The sequence below is a fragment of the Coturnix japonica genome, chromosome 15 (genome assembly GCF_001577835.2).
Source record: "Coturnix japonica isolate 7356 chromosome 15, Coturnix japonica 2.1, whole genome shotgun sequence".
In the NCBI taxonomy this organism is placed as follows: domain Eukaryota; kingdom Metazoa; phylum Chordata; class Aves; order Galliformes; family Phasianidae; genus Coturnix; species Coturnix japonica.
This window is the reverse complement of record NC_029530.1, coordinates 2,089,637-2,102,842: the sequence shown is the minus strand read 5'-3', so window position 1 is coordinate 2,102,842 and position 13,206 is coordinate 2,089,637. Positions and strand designations below refer to the sequence as shown.

General features: G+C 44.0%; 1 long non-coding RNA gene across 1 annotated transcript; it reads right to left on the bottom strand.

Annotated features, from left to right (window-relative positions):
• Positions 1–1,920: 1,920 nt before the first annotated feature.
• LOC107321082 lies at positions 1,921–11,523 on the bottom strand. Its single transcript, XR_001558452.2, has 4 exons — positions 11,344–11,523; positions 9,638–9,768; positions 5,459–5,782; positions 1,921–2,451 (listed from the first exon to the last, which is right to left on the bottom strand). It is a non-coding gene; the product is annotated as an uncharacterized LOC107321082 (long non-coding RNA).
• Positions 11,524–13,206: the final 1,683 nt, after the last annotated feature.

Below are 13,206 nucleotides of genomic sequence, written 5' to 3'. Positions count from 1 at the left end.
CTATGGTAAATCTCGGCGAGCTGTAGAAAGGTAACAGCTAAGCTGCATGGGCTTGGCATGTTGTTGAATGACTGCGATAAAACATGCTGATCCACATTATAGTTTTATGTCTCTCTCTGCATAATAGCCATTACTACAGTTCAGCTGCTGTTGGGCACTTAGAAAGATCTCCTTTGAATTTATAACTTGCTGCTTGTCCTTTGTTTGCCTTTTATACAGTAAGCAGGACTGGGGGTGCTCCTTCAGAATAGATGGTGCAGGAAGATAAATGCCTCCCTGCTGGAATGCTGAGCTCTTGGGACAGGAACCTCACAACTCAGAGAGCTCACAGAGCACTGCTATTGCCTTACAGAACTGATGGTTCTTGTGTATTCCTTTGATTCACCAGTTATTCTTTCAGTTCAGATCAGAGATCTGGCATGTGACTCTATTGATCAGTCCAGAATCCCATCTGCCACTTTGCTGCAAGACATTGTAAAACTGTTGTGAAGCCTTGGAACGTTTCTGAGGTGGTATCCTTCTTGTGCTCCCCTGGCCTATGAGCATCTCTGCGAGGTAGTTGGGGGAGGATTACCTGAGCAGCCTTTTAGAAGGAACATGAGAAATGATTTACAGCTGAAGCACCAGATGTGAAAATTAGCTCCTGTGTGTTTGCCTCTGAGTGCCGACACCGAGCAGTAGGGTCAGGTTTAGCTGTGAGCTCTTAACCTGTGCTAAGATGATAGATGCTTTCAAGACAAAAAGATGCAAGAGGAGTCAGCTGTACGTACGTCAGGCCCTCAGTGCTGCCCTGCATGCTGGCTGTGCTGTTCAGCAACACTATGGGGAATGGGACAGCAGGAACAGCCCGCTGTGTGTCCCCTGAGCTCCAGCATGGAGCCACCTATTGCCAAAAAGAGAGACTTTAGAGGCTCTGAGCAGGGACAGGCAGGCAGGAAGATCAGAAGGAGACTGCAGAGCTGCCTCCGAGGAGATTTTCTCCACCCACACAGGAGTGGGAGTGTGCCATATGAAAAAGGGGCTGCAGGCACTTCAGAGGCAGAGCTTTGAATCCCTCTAGCAAAGTTTTCCTTTGAATTAGCCAAGCAAAATTTCCTCCCTCTGCTCTGAGCCACTGCAGGGTGCTGACCCTGATTCCCTGGGCTGGACATGATGTGCTTTTGGGCTGCCTAAAAGCTGTCTGTCCTCCATCTCACGGAGCAAAGAACAGCAGCCACAGGCTCCCCCAGCTCCCAGCAAAGCCTCCCTCTCCATACACCCCTCCAGGCTCCAGCCCTTCCTAATGGCTGCGTTTCCAAGAGACTTTGGAGTTTTGAACATGTGGGAAAATCCCTCTGTAGGGTTGGATAACTTACAGAGTATCAACGACTCCTGAATGTTAATGCACGTTTCAAAATGAATGTTACAGAGAGGATGATAGGTTTGCTAAGTGCAGCAAAGATGAATTCAGCCGGGGGTGTTTTCTGGCAAGCGTGTCACCATCAATCCCTGCGTATTGCATTGAAACACCCAAGCTTCGCTTGACACATAAGCTGTGAGAACCCCAGATGTGGCAGGAAATAACAAGGTACATCTAAACACTGGAAAAGTACACTGAACCCTCAAACAAATCATCCCGAGGGTCAGCAAGTCATCAACTAATACAACAGCAGGCTGGAGCTGCAGAGCATCCCTGGAAGATGAGAAGATCAAGCCTGGAAGCTGCTGTCAGGGAAACCAGCAGGATTGAAGTCTCCAATGGCCTGGGACTAATTCAGCCCCTGTCTGTAACAGGCGAGTGATGTGGTGGATGCACTGGCTGAGGAGGTGGATTTGCCTGGCAGAATGTGCATTTTAATTGCTCATTTTCTGTTTTTTTTTTGGTTTTTTTTTTTTATTTCTGAATGTGATTTGATTGCGAATGATGGTTTCTGCATTTGCAATTAGGATGTATAGCAGATGGTGGAGGCTTTGGCTGAAGTGATGGAGCCGTTAAAATAATTCATGCTACCCCCTGATAGTTCGCTGGGAAAGGGGTGTTCTCATGTGAAAATACCCTGGGAGGTGCTCTACTGCAGACTCACTGTTTAAATAGTGCTTGTAAACAGTGGAAAGCAGCAGAGCCCCATTGGGCTCAGCATCCAGCACAGCAGCTGGGAATCAGTTCTCCATGGAGAGACCCATTTGTCCTTGTACAGGTGAGTGATGTGCAATAAAAACATCTAACAAGAGCCTCAGAAGGGTGGCCAATATTGATCGTATTTTTGAAAACAGGGGGAAAAAACCCAAAGATTTGCTTAAATATACTTCAGACTTCACTTTCAGGCTTGTCCTCTTTGACTAGGAATGCCTGCATCCCCGCTGGCTGTGCTACACTTACCTGCATGCTCCAGCTGCTGCCTGGGAACAATCATGGCCTCCTTTGTTCTTTAACACAGCAGCACTGTTAGTTCTTCTAGTTGCAGATGTTATCTAAAAAGAATTAAAGAAATATATTTACAAACATAAGCACCAATCGCATTGAAGACAACAAATAACTAGGAGAAGTGAAACAGCAATAACTCACTCTCATTTTCCCCCTGATGTTTTTGAATGCCTCAAGTTTTCCTCTTATGGTTTATGATGTTATCATGCTCCTGTCTAAACTACTACCTTAAAATACATTCTATGGGGTTATTTCCTCCATAAAACACTGACAATAATAATTTCCCCTGTAAAAACCTTCAGTTCCTCCTTGCACTGTAATTTCGGATCTGCCAAGCCATCTGCACGTATGGTTGGTGAGCAAATACCTGCTGTCCCCGCTTACCACAAAGACATCCCTCAACTTAATTAAAATGAAATGCTTTTCCTTAAGTTGAGGTATCTCTCTGGCTGGAGGAGGGAAGGAAGGAAGGGAGCCTTGTTTGGTTCCAGCCTTAGGGTCTGCAGGCCACACTTCTTTCATCCTGCTGTATCCAGCATCCTCTGCAGGCTGTCGCTCACCTAATAGCAACATTCCCCTGGGAACAACTGTGCAGTGTGAGCTGTACCAGGGCTCCCCGCCTGTGACAAGGCTTTGCTTTTCTTCATTTAAAACTTATCTTTCTTCTTTGCTTTAAAAGTAAGAATTAACGTGCTGTTCATCTTTTATTTCCTTTTCATGCTCTGAGCAGTGAGTAATTAGAGCTACATCACACTGGAGAAATTACAACAATATAATATTTCTACAGTTACATCTGCATAAGTATAATATCTTTGAAAAATAACGAGCTCCTCTAAGAGAAATTAATTATCCCATCAGGGCAGTCATTATTCCGAAGCAAAATTGCCCAGGTTTCTTTGCTCGCTTTTATTTTGAGGATTTCTTTCACTTGAAGAACTGGCCCCATGCTCCAGCCCTTTTGGCTGTGGCCAGAACATAAATAATAACATTAAGTAAGTGGTGTGAAGTCAATCCTGGAGACTTTTACAGATCTCCTGAGAACGTTAAGAACCTCTAAAATGAAGTCCGAGTGCATTCTGCGGATCTGTTTCAGCGCTATCTATCATCACTGCTCATCCACTGGTTCAGCCCGTCACGTCTCATTTTCCTGCCTTAGTTCTTTTCTTCCGAGTTGCTGCTGCTTCTTCCAAGGAACAAGGCTCCACTTATCAAAATAAGAATGTTATTTATATGGGCTCTCATCATATTGTCTACCTACACTCAACTCATCATATTTAAGACAGGACTTCTATTCCAAACGGGATGGCACAGCTGCACACGGTGTGTGCCCACATTCAACATCTGCATGCAGCCCTCGGGAGCCAACCTGCAGCCCTGGCAGTGTCTGCAGCCACGCACAGCACACATGGCTGAAATCACCGGCTGATCTACATGATCATACAAAGGAAACTTAAGGAAAAAACCAAAATAAAAAGGAAAGACAAGGCAACAGAAGCACATCACCTCAATGCTTCCGACAGGCTGCAGCTGCTGGGGTCTGAGGGGTTTCTCCCCCAACAGCCAAAGCCTGCTGTCAGTTGTCAGCTGTGTCTGTGAGCACCTTTGCTGTCACAGTGACTTGCAAGGACTCTGGTTGAATCCCTGACAGCTCCAACTACTGTGTTAGCCTTTGTTTTTCTGCTGGACCTAATCAAAGATACTGTTTGTTAAAATCCTATTGTCTCGGTAGCAAAGAACAAGGACAAGCTCCTCTGCGGTGATTTAACACGTCCGACAGTTCTGTGTAGAGATTTATTACAGCCAACGGAAAGTGCAAACATGCAATGCCCAACTCATTACTTTTAATTTGCCATTTCTTTAAAAAAAAAATGTATACACAAGGCTAAAGCCCAGGCCTTTCCTTACAGCTTCCTGTAATCTCTTGTCAGCCAAGGAACACAGCAAAGCACAAACCCGTGCCCTTCCCTTCAGAGGAAGGACAGGAAGATTTAGCCCCTCAGCCATTTAAAGGCAGGCTACCATGCTCCTGCCATACAAGCTTTCAGACTAGAAACTGATCTAAAACAATGGAATTAACCAAGCCCGGTGGTTTCAATTACCAGCTCTGCCTACGATCCTGCCTGAGAGCCCACAGAAGGTAGCTAATTAAAAAGATGGCATACTTTCTATTTTCTTTATTTGAGTAATGAGCTTTTCCTTCCAAAACAATTTTATTAAGCTGTCAGGGACTGTATCGTAATAAATAAAGCTCAAAGATAAGCGAGAGAGCACTCTTAAGAAATGCAATGATTCACCTCCCCCCCCTCCCCAGAAGCTTTTCAACTGCTTGTCTAATAATACGCCATAATTATTTGCAATGTTAAATCTCTTACATGACACAGTTGTAAGCCAACTACAAAAATGGCTTTAACAGTTAAAGATGGTAAAGGCAGCGTGTGTGCTTTTCCATCCTATATGGATGAGACCCATTGCAGCCTGCTCTAGTGGGTGGCAACCCTGCCCATAGCAAGGGCTTGGAACTGCACAGTCTCTAAGATCCCTTCCAACTCAAGCCATCCTGGATTTCTCTGATCTACACCCAAGAGAACAAAGCCCTGCCTTAGCTTGCCTGCTATGAGCCAAGGCCCAAGTCTCAAACATGACCCCAGAGCAAAGCTGCTTTGGGAGAAGAGAGCATCATCACCAGCTGTACTGCTCGGCAGCCTCATCCCTGCTCCCATCCAGAAGGCACGGAGCTCGTCCTATCGTTCTAGCCACTGTGCCACAGGGAATCACTGATGGATTAGCTTAAGGCTGACTTTCAAGCAAGAGAAATTCTTTGGCAACCAAGAGAAGCCCATGATTGCTTTGGAAATCACTGAGGCAGATAACTGGTATTACAGAGCTGCACAGAGAGCTTGTGCTACTTACATCGCGGCTTAATTGGTTATTTCTGATACAGCAATACAAATGGCTCACATCATGAACCATCTCAGCCCCCCTTCTCTCTGTTTTCAGGCTTGTCATATTTGTCTTTTTACTGTATCTCAAGTGAAGCAAGGAAAGGAATAGTACCTATAATCTGTAGCATCAGATCTTGGCAGGATCCCAGGCTGTTATTTCCAGTGCCCCCAGTGCCACCATCCATGGAGCAGTCACAAGGAGCTGACAGGTAGGGGCACTCCCTGCGCTGAGGTTCTGTGTCCTCCTGTTCTCCAGGCTGAGCCGATGCACTGAAATCTTACATGGCCTTTCTCGTTAAAGGCAAAATGTTGTTGTTGCCTTTGATTATGTTTTGTCTGGAAAAACTGCTCCGAAAACAGCTTTTGCCTGTGATCTCTGGACAAGCTTCTCCTGTAATTCTGTTGTGACCTTTTCACCATCCATCCTAGAGGAACTCTGAAAAAAACAAAGAAACAAACCCAAACCACAAAGTTGTAAAGAGCTGTTTTCTTTCTTGTGCCTTCAGAGACCTTTTCTTCCCCTCCAGAAGCACATGCCTGTCTAACAGGCTTCAAATCCCACTGCAAGATGAGAAGAAAATGGCCAAAGCCATGGGTGGCAGATAGCTTCAGGCAGAGCACAGGCGGAACACAGTCTCAAACCAGTTTGCATTAGTGAGCAATATGTATTTTACCTGTGGGAAAAGTCACACTTAAATTTCTGTTCGGACTTATCCCTGCAGAAGTGACAGATGTCTGCTGGGGCAGGAATGGGAGGGAGTGCATGAATACAAACAGGTAAAAGGGAAAAAAAACCCAACCACCCAGAACATGAGCAGAAAGACTTCACCAAATATAAACACAGTAAAATCTTTGCTCCAGATGAAATGTTGAACACAAGCTTGTTGGAGATTTAAGAACCCTTTTCAGGTGCTATTGCATTATACGGTATTTTTCTTCCAGACTTGGATCTTGGAAAAGGAAAGCTTTTGAATGGTATTTCATTCTCTCCCAGAATGAAAAAGGTACATAATAAAAGCTTCATAAGATCACCTGCTTTTATAACATATTTCTTTCCTCACTGGCTGTATTTTCACCAGCATTCCAGAGCTGAGTGTTTGCCCATCACTTGGCTTTTGTTGCCAGTAACAAAATACAGCAAAGCAGACCTTACCTTTGGTTCTTAGTGTGCTCTTAGCCTTCTAACACGCTTCTATAGCAAAGCAGCATGCAGCCAAGTTTAATACAAACACCACTATGGCAGCAGCACAGTGACACCAAAGTGACTGACTGACCAAGCTGCTAAAACTGGGCCCATTTGACTGCTATTTAACTACAAAAACCTCAGAAAGCTGCCTATGTATGACTGTTTGTTTTTCCCCCTCTGCCAGAATATTACGTGCCTCCAAGCCAGACTTAAAGCTCTGGTGATGACACAGTCACTGGTATAGATAATTTGGTTCCTAAATGTTTTCTTTGTGCACCGAAACAACATCTTTGAGCAGTTTCTTAAATGTCATTTCTTGCACTACACAAAGCGGGCAATAAACAATAAAATTATTCACCTTGAAGAAACCATCTGCTGTCATTAAGGGCATCACCACTTTTTTTTGTTGCTTTGAATGGTCCCCTGAGATGCTCTAAGTGTCATTAAAATGCTATGTTTGCTGTTGTCTGCGTGCCAGGCTCATTTTGCTTTAGAAACAAAGATGATGATGGGTAAAATAAGCAGAAATTTCATTCTCTATTAGCTTGTGTATTTCATCTATTTTGCAAATGTCTTTTAAAATGCTTCCTATTTGGACTTATTATTCGGAAGCTGCATCAGGAGCACAGAGCCCTTGGATGTGTGGTGCTCTGAGTGTGCATTGCAGGGCCTCAATGCTTGTTCTCTACTGGCTCAGTGCATCCCCCCACACACCATTTATCAGCACCAAGCTGACCCATTGCAGCCTGTGATACTGATTTGCAGCAAACCATGGTTAAAATTAACCCAGGGCCACCTGTCTCCATTTTCCTCATCTTTTCAATCACAGATGGAGAGGACACCATCATCTGCAATGAAAGTTTAGCTCCCTTCCTCCTCCACACTCCTCCCATGCCTGCAATATACCTGCTCCCTTTCTTCCTTGGATCTGTTCCTTTATAATGTGAGCATGACTGACATGGCAGCACATCCCTGTGCACTGGAAGATCCATCACAGCCTAAAGAGGATTTATTGCCTGTTTTCTGGACCAGCAGTGCAGCCTGAGTGTTGCAATAGTCAGCCAAAGGCATGCACAGCTGGTCCAGCTCCCTGCCACTCATCTCCCAGTCTTTCTTGCTTCTTTAGCTGGGTTTAAAACAGAAAGCTCAGCAGCTCCCCCCCAGAACTCCATCCCTACCTCATAAAAAGACTTGAGGCTCAAGACAGAAAAGCAGTCCTGGAAAATCCATCTCAAAACTGGCCCTTGCTGTCTAGGACAACAGTCCATGGGAGGTGAAAGTCATGTGCATCTGCCCTAAAGACACCACAGCACAGAACACCTCCTGGCACTGGACCTGGTGCAAGCAGGCTCAGAAGCTGGAGGTACCGAGGGCCTGGGAGGGAGGATCCAAATAAAGATCAGTCTGAAAAAGGTCAGGTAAAAGGCTGTTTTCTCAAAAGAACAAAAGGTTGAGAGCTGCATTCAGAATAGGCTGGGAAAAGTAATGGGTTTTCAAAACGAAGCTTTCTTGTTTTAAATGCTACATAGTCAGGGACATGTTATTTTCCTCCTAGCAAAAGCCTGGAAGAGCAGATCATTGAGACAATAGGCTGTGCCTTGCAGGATTCAGCCTTAGCTGCAAGGTTTATTCCTGGAGGCTGAATTTACGATAAAAAACTTCCCCAAACACAGCCAATATAATGAAAGGCAATCAAATGTTAAGAAAAAGCAATCACAACCCACTGTTATCAATAGAGCTGAAACCAAAAGCTGAGGTCTGTCAGCCTTAAAAAACAAAATTAATTGTTCCTTAGCTCCACTGTCTTTAATTGCTCCTCCCACCAATCGAAGCGTTACAGAAATATAAAGAAAACCTTCAAGTCAAAATGCAGCTTCTCTTAGAACTAAATGCCATAAAAGCTCAATAAAGGCAGCCCGGGATTCTGGTGACATCAGTTTTGCTGTTGTGGTTTCTGATGTCACAGCAGCCTTTGATGGGATTATTTCTGCGTGTTTCATGACCCAGTCATTATCGTACCCATATTGTAGACTTCATATTACAGCCAACAATAAAAAATACCCTTGGCAACCTCCATTACATTCTGCAGTTAATTTGCGCTCTCGCAAAGTGCTTATATTTACTATGAGTGATAATCATACATATGCATGAGACCTTAAGTGAAGGAGAATGTGCTTAGGAGCGAGCACAGTGGGAGTTTTGCCTCGAAGAGATGTCAAAATCAGTTCACTTTTGTTACATATGAGTAATTTAATTTCTTCTACAGTGTTATTAGGGCAAGAATGAAGTAACATTCTTTGGCATAATTGAAGCAAATCCCAGCAAGACAAGAGGATAACAAAACCTTCCCATCTTGTCATGTCAAATCCTTACCTACTCTGTAGTGCACACGGACACATTCTTGGTGTCGAATTAAATTATCCCTTTGAGTTTATTAACTTGTTACATCCCCCGACCTTCGGTATATTTATTATTGGATCTTTAAACTTCCTTCTTTCTCTAGTTTACTCCCTCTGAACTGACCTTGTTTTTGCACCAGATCAGAAATACTGATGGCATTCAATCCCTTTTCAATCCTGGAGCTATTTCAACACAATATGCAAGTCCAGAGGAAAACTAGTTATGTGTAGGTTAGACGAGCCATAGCAGCTAAGTCATGCAACACTTTGTTGTTTCTGACTTTACAGTATTTCTGATGGAACTCAGGACAAAACTTCTGTGGAATAAATAGCTTTGTTCATTTTGTGGAAGAGCAACCTGCCCAGCTTCACAATGAAAGTACTGACAGATGGCAGGCAGGGTTTCTCAGTGGTTAAGCCCTTGTAACCTTGCAGGCCTGTGGTCTCTTGGATGCACTGATGATTATTTAAAGCTTTGAATTTATCATATTTGGCTTCAGTGGGAACTGGAGCTGACCAATGAAGTCATATCTGAGCCCAAGAAAGGCAAAGTTTACGTATGACAGTGATCCATTTCAGGCACCAGAGGTGGACAAGTGCTCACCTGTATCCCTATCCCTCCTGCTTGCTTTCTATCTAGTACATCTAGAAAGTACATCTAGTACCATCTGACAAAAGAGCAGTCTGATATTTATTTGATACTTACCAAACTTGAAGAACACACTGCTTGGAATGCTCCAGCATGGCAAAGGCCTATTTAAATGCTCAGACTCCTGCTGTCTTGAGATCTTGAGATTCAGCTGTGCTCTTCTGTTACTGCCATCCCTCCTACCTCATCTGTAAAACAGGAACAAATACTATTTATGCGCCTGTGTAAAGCTCCCGAGAGCATCACAGGAAAGGCAGCGTGCATGTGGATTTATTACTGGGTCTATTTATACAATGAAAAGTAAAACAACAGCACATAAGCAACTTCCAACAACTCATTTTTGCACTGCTTAGCCTGAGGAGGTCATTATGCAGTTGCTCCAGAGAAAGAAAGCTTCAGTGCTCTGAGCAGAGCATGCCCAAAGGAAGAACGCTCTGAGCACCAGGCTCAGGGAAGCCTCAGCTTACAAATCAGCTTATCTCACCCATGCACAGTGTAGCCTTTTTCACATGGTATTTTAAACACTCTTCGACTTGTGAATTCCTGAATCTGTGAGATAGAAGTAAGTCATCACAGGGTGAACCTCAGCTCCCTAGAACTGCCTAACAGGAACGGAGAGAAACAAAACCAAGGAGATATTTCCCAGGTATATCTGGTGGAGCCGCAGACTTCTTGCAGATGTTATGTGTCTCATTTATCTTATTCTTCCATTTTCTATTTGTTTTTAATTGCTCCCTTGGAATGTAATGTAACTCCCACATATCTGAATTGTGTAACTAATTGAGAGAAGTGGCAAATAGCTGTCGTTTATAGAGGAAAACCGTAAATGCACTATTTAACAGAATAAAATGGAACACCAGCAAGCTTTACTGAAATTTCTTGCAGTGTTCAATCCACCACACCCAAAGAAGAGTAATTAATGGAAATTAGTATTACCCTTTCTTTGGCTTAATGGGTGCTCCACCTTTAGGGATCAGATGCTCTCTCCATTCTACAGCCTTTCTGCAGGGACTTTCTGCTGGTCCATCTCTGCCAAGTACAGCAAAAGGAACTGCCTACCTATGGGACACTGAGCTGAGCCATGGAGCTCATTCTACCTTTCCTAAAGGGCAGACAGGAGCTGCATAGAGCCACTACACCTGGGCCCATCGATAACATCAGTTTGAAATATACTACTTGGCACAGGTTTACAGCACGGCCAGGTCTTCTTGGACTTCGTTAAGATAGAATAACACTGCATTGTGCTTTCATTACTTGCATATATGTTGATGAAAAAAGATACTGGAGTTTTTAAGGCTATAAGAAGATACAGTTAACTCATCTGATCTTCTGAATCGCACGAGAGCACCCATAAGTAACGATCATGGCTACCTGATGCTGGTGGAATGCAGCAAATGCACAGTTTGTGACTGTGCACTGCAGTAAACTACAGTTGGTGAAACTCAAATGGGAACTCTTGAACTCTTTCTCTGCCAGATATGGGACAGAAAAATTGCCTACAGGCTGGTCTAGGTGAAGCTGCATTAAGCTAAGCTGTAGATGAAATTGTTGTATTCAATGCAAGGGCTGCTATGACAACAGATGAATGCTGCAGGTAATTTAATTACATTCCTGTCAGCCCCTCTGCCTTTCAGGAGACAATGCAGCAGCCAACAGCGTTTTCTTTTAATTTTGCAGGTGGCACAAAAATCACATGTCGATTTCTCCTCCAGAGGGTCTAACAAGAGCATTTCACTTGAGTCACTGAAACATTATTTAAGTACCTTCAAGGACTGCTTATGCTTTCTCCCAGCATCTCCAATCCTCTGTGCATTCACCCCACAGTCTCAGTCGCACCGCGCAGTGATGCTTTGAGTCCATCCTCTTCTTTGCAGCTGTATGACACTCCTATGGGCTGAACACCGACAGCAGCATCTCCATTGCACACCAAAGACAGAAATGCTGCCACTGAAAACAAAGCAACAAAGCCCAGCTCAGCCCAAAGCCAACAAAGCCCCATGGGAACAGAGGCACCTTCGTGTCCAACTTGCACAGTGCCAGAGGACAGCAGGATGCCAGCAAGCAGTGTCTCCTTCTCCACAGCGCAGGAGATTGTGTGGGTCAAATAGGAGTTTTAATTACATGGCAGAGTTTTTAATTAATTCTGTTAACTCTTAGAGGTTTCCTCCAGTATCAGCAGGAGGGGGTGGCAGTTACTGCTCTGTGCTGTGCTTTGAGCTGTGCTCCAGCAAAGCATCCTCCTGCTCTGCCCCTACCCAAGGCACTGGGAAGAAATAAATGTGTGAAAATCAGCGTTAATCTGACAAAAGAGAGCTGAGAAAGCCACGGTGCCGGGTGGCTGTTTCCATCCTGCACTTATCTTTCACATCTCGGGTGTGTTTTGGTAATGAACACCACTTGACCATATTAATGGGAAAAAGTGCTGGAGGAAGGAGGTGAGAAAGGTTCCTCTGTGACTGCAAACTGTGAAGCTGGGGAAGGAAAACAGCCTCTTTAAGGACAAAGTATTGACTGAAAGAACAGGGAGAAGTTAACAGATATTGACTTGCATTTGTTGTAAGCAGGTCACTGGACCGACATGTCCCTCTCTAAGGCATAGTGAAATACAAGTGCCACAATGGGCAAACGTTTAATGTTGCATACATGTCATTCCCTGCTACAGAGACAGCACTTTTCCATGCAAAATCCCTGACATCTGCTGCTGGATGAAACCTCCTACAGGGCAGCACTGATGATGGTGGGAGTGGTGAGAGCCCAGCCTGGCTATAGCAGTGATCTGCACCTCCCAAATCTGCATGCAAGATCACTCAAATGAATTTACATTAATTAAAAGAAGGAACATCACCATTATCTATTGTACATCTGAGTAAACTGTGTGAGGACAAATCCTTCCATACCAGCATATAAATTCAGTCACCATGCAATTATCTTATAGTTACATGGCTACAGAACAAGCATGCAACAAGATTCAGATAACATGTGAAGTCGATAAGAAATACCCAGGCAGATCAGTGGCAGTAAGGAAATTATCCACACCAAATTAGGTATCAACGAACACATTTACTACCACATAAGTTATTATTCTGAATATAAACTGCAACTTAGTTATTTTTACAGAGCTCTAACAAACCTGTACTGGGGATACTATGCACTTTGTGACACTGAGAAGGTACAAACTCACTGCCAACACCCCCTTGGAATGAAGAGAGAAAGGTGGAACAACAGCAAAGAGCTGGGTTTGGGTCAGCAGTAACAAAGCACTGATGGGGAGGTCTTGGGAGACCTGGATGCTTTCCCGATCTGAACAGCTTTGTGCCTCCACGCCTCCTCTGCCGTATGGAGATAATTATACTTCCATTGTGAAGGGCTTTGAAAAGGCTCTGATGAAAAGCTCTACAAAATGCCAAGTTATTACTCATGCTCATCCATCAGGTTTGGTGGAGTCCTGGCATATTTAGTGAGCATGGGAGACACCGATAGTTCATAAATTCAAATTCATGCTGGACTCTTCTCAAAGGAATAACAAAATAGAGGGTGATCTGATAAACGGACAAATAAAGGTTGAGTATAATTCATGAATCCAATGAAGGAAACACCTCTGAAGTAGTACCTGATAAATTCCCAAG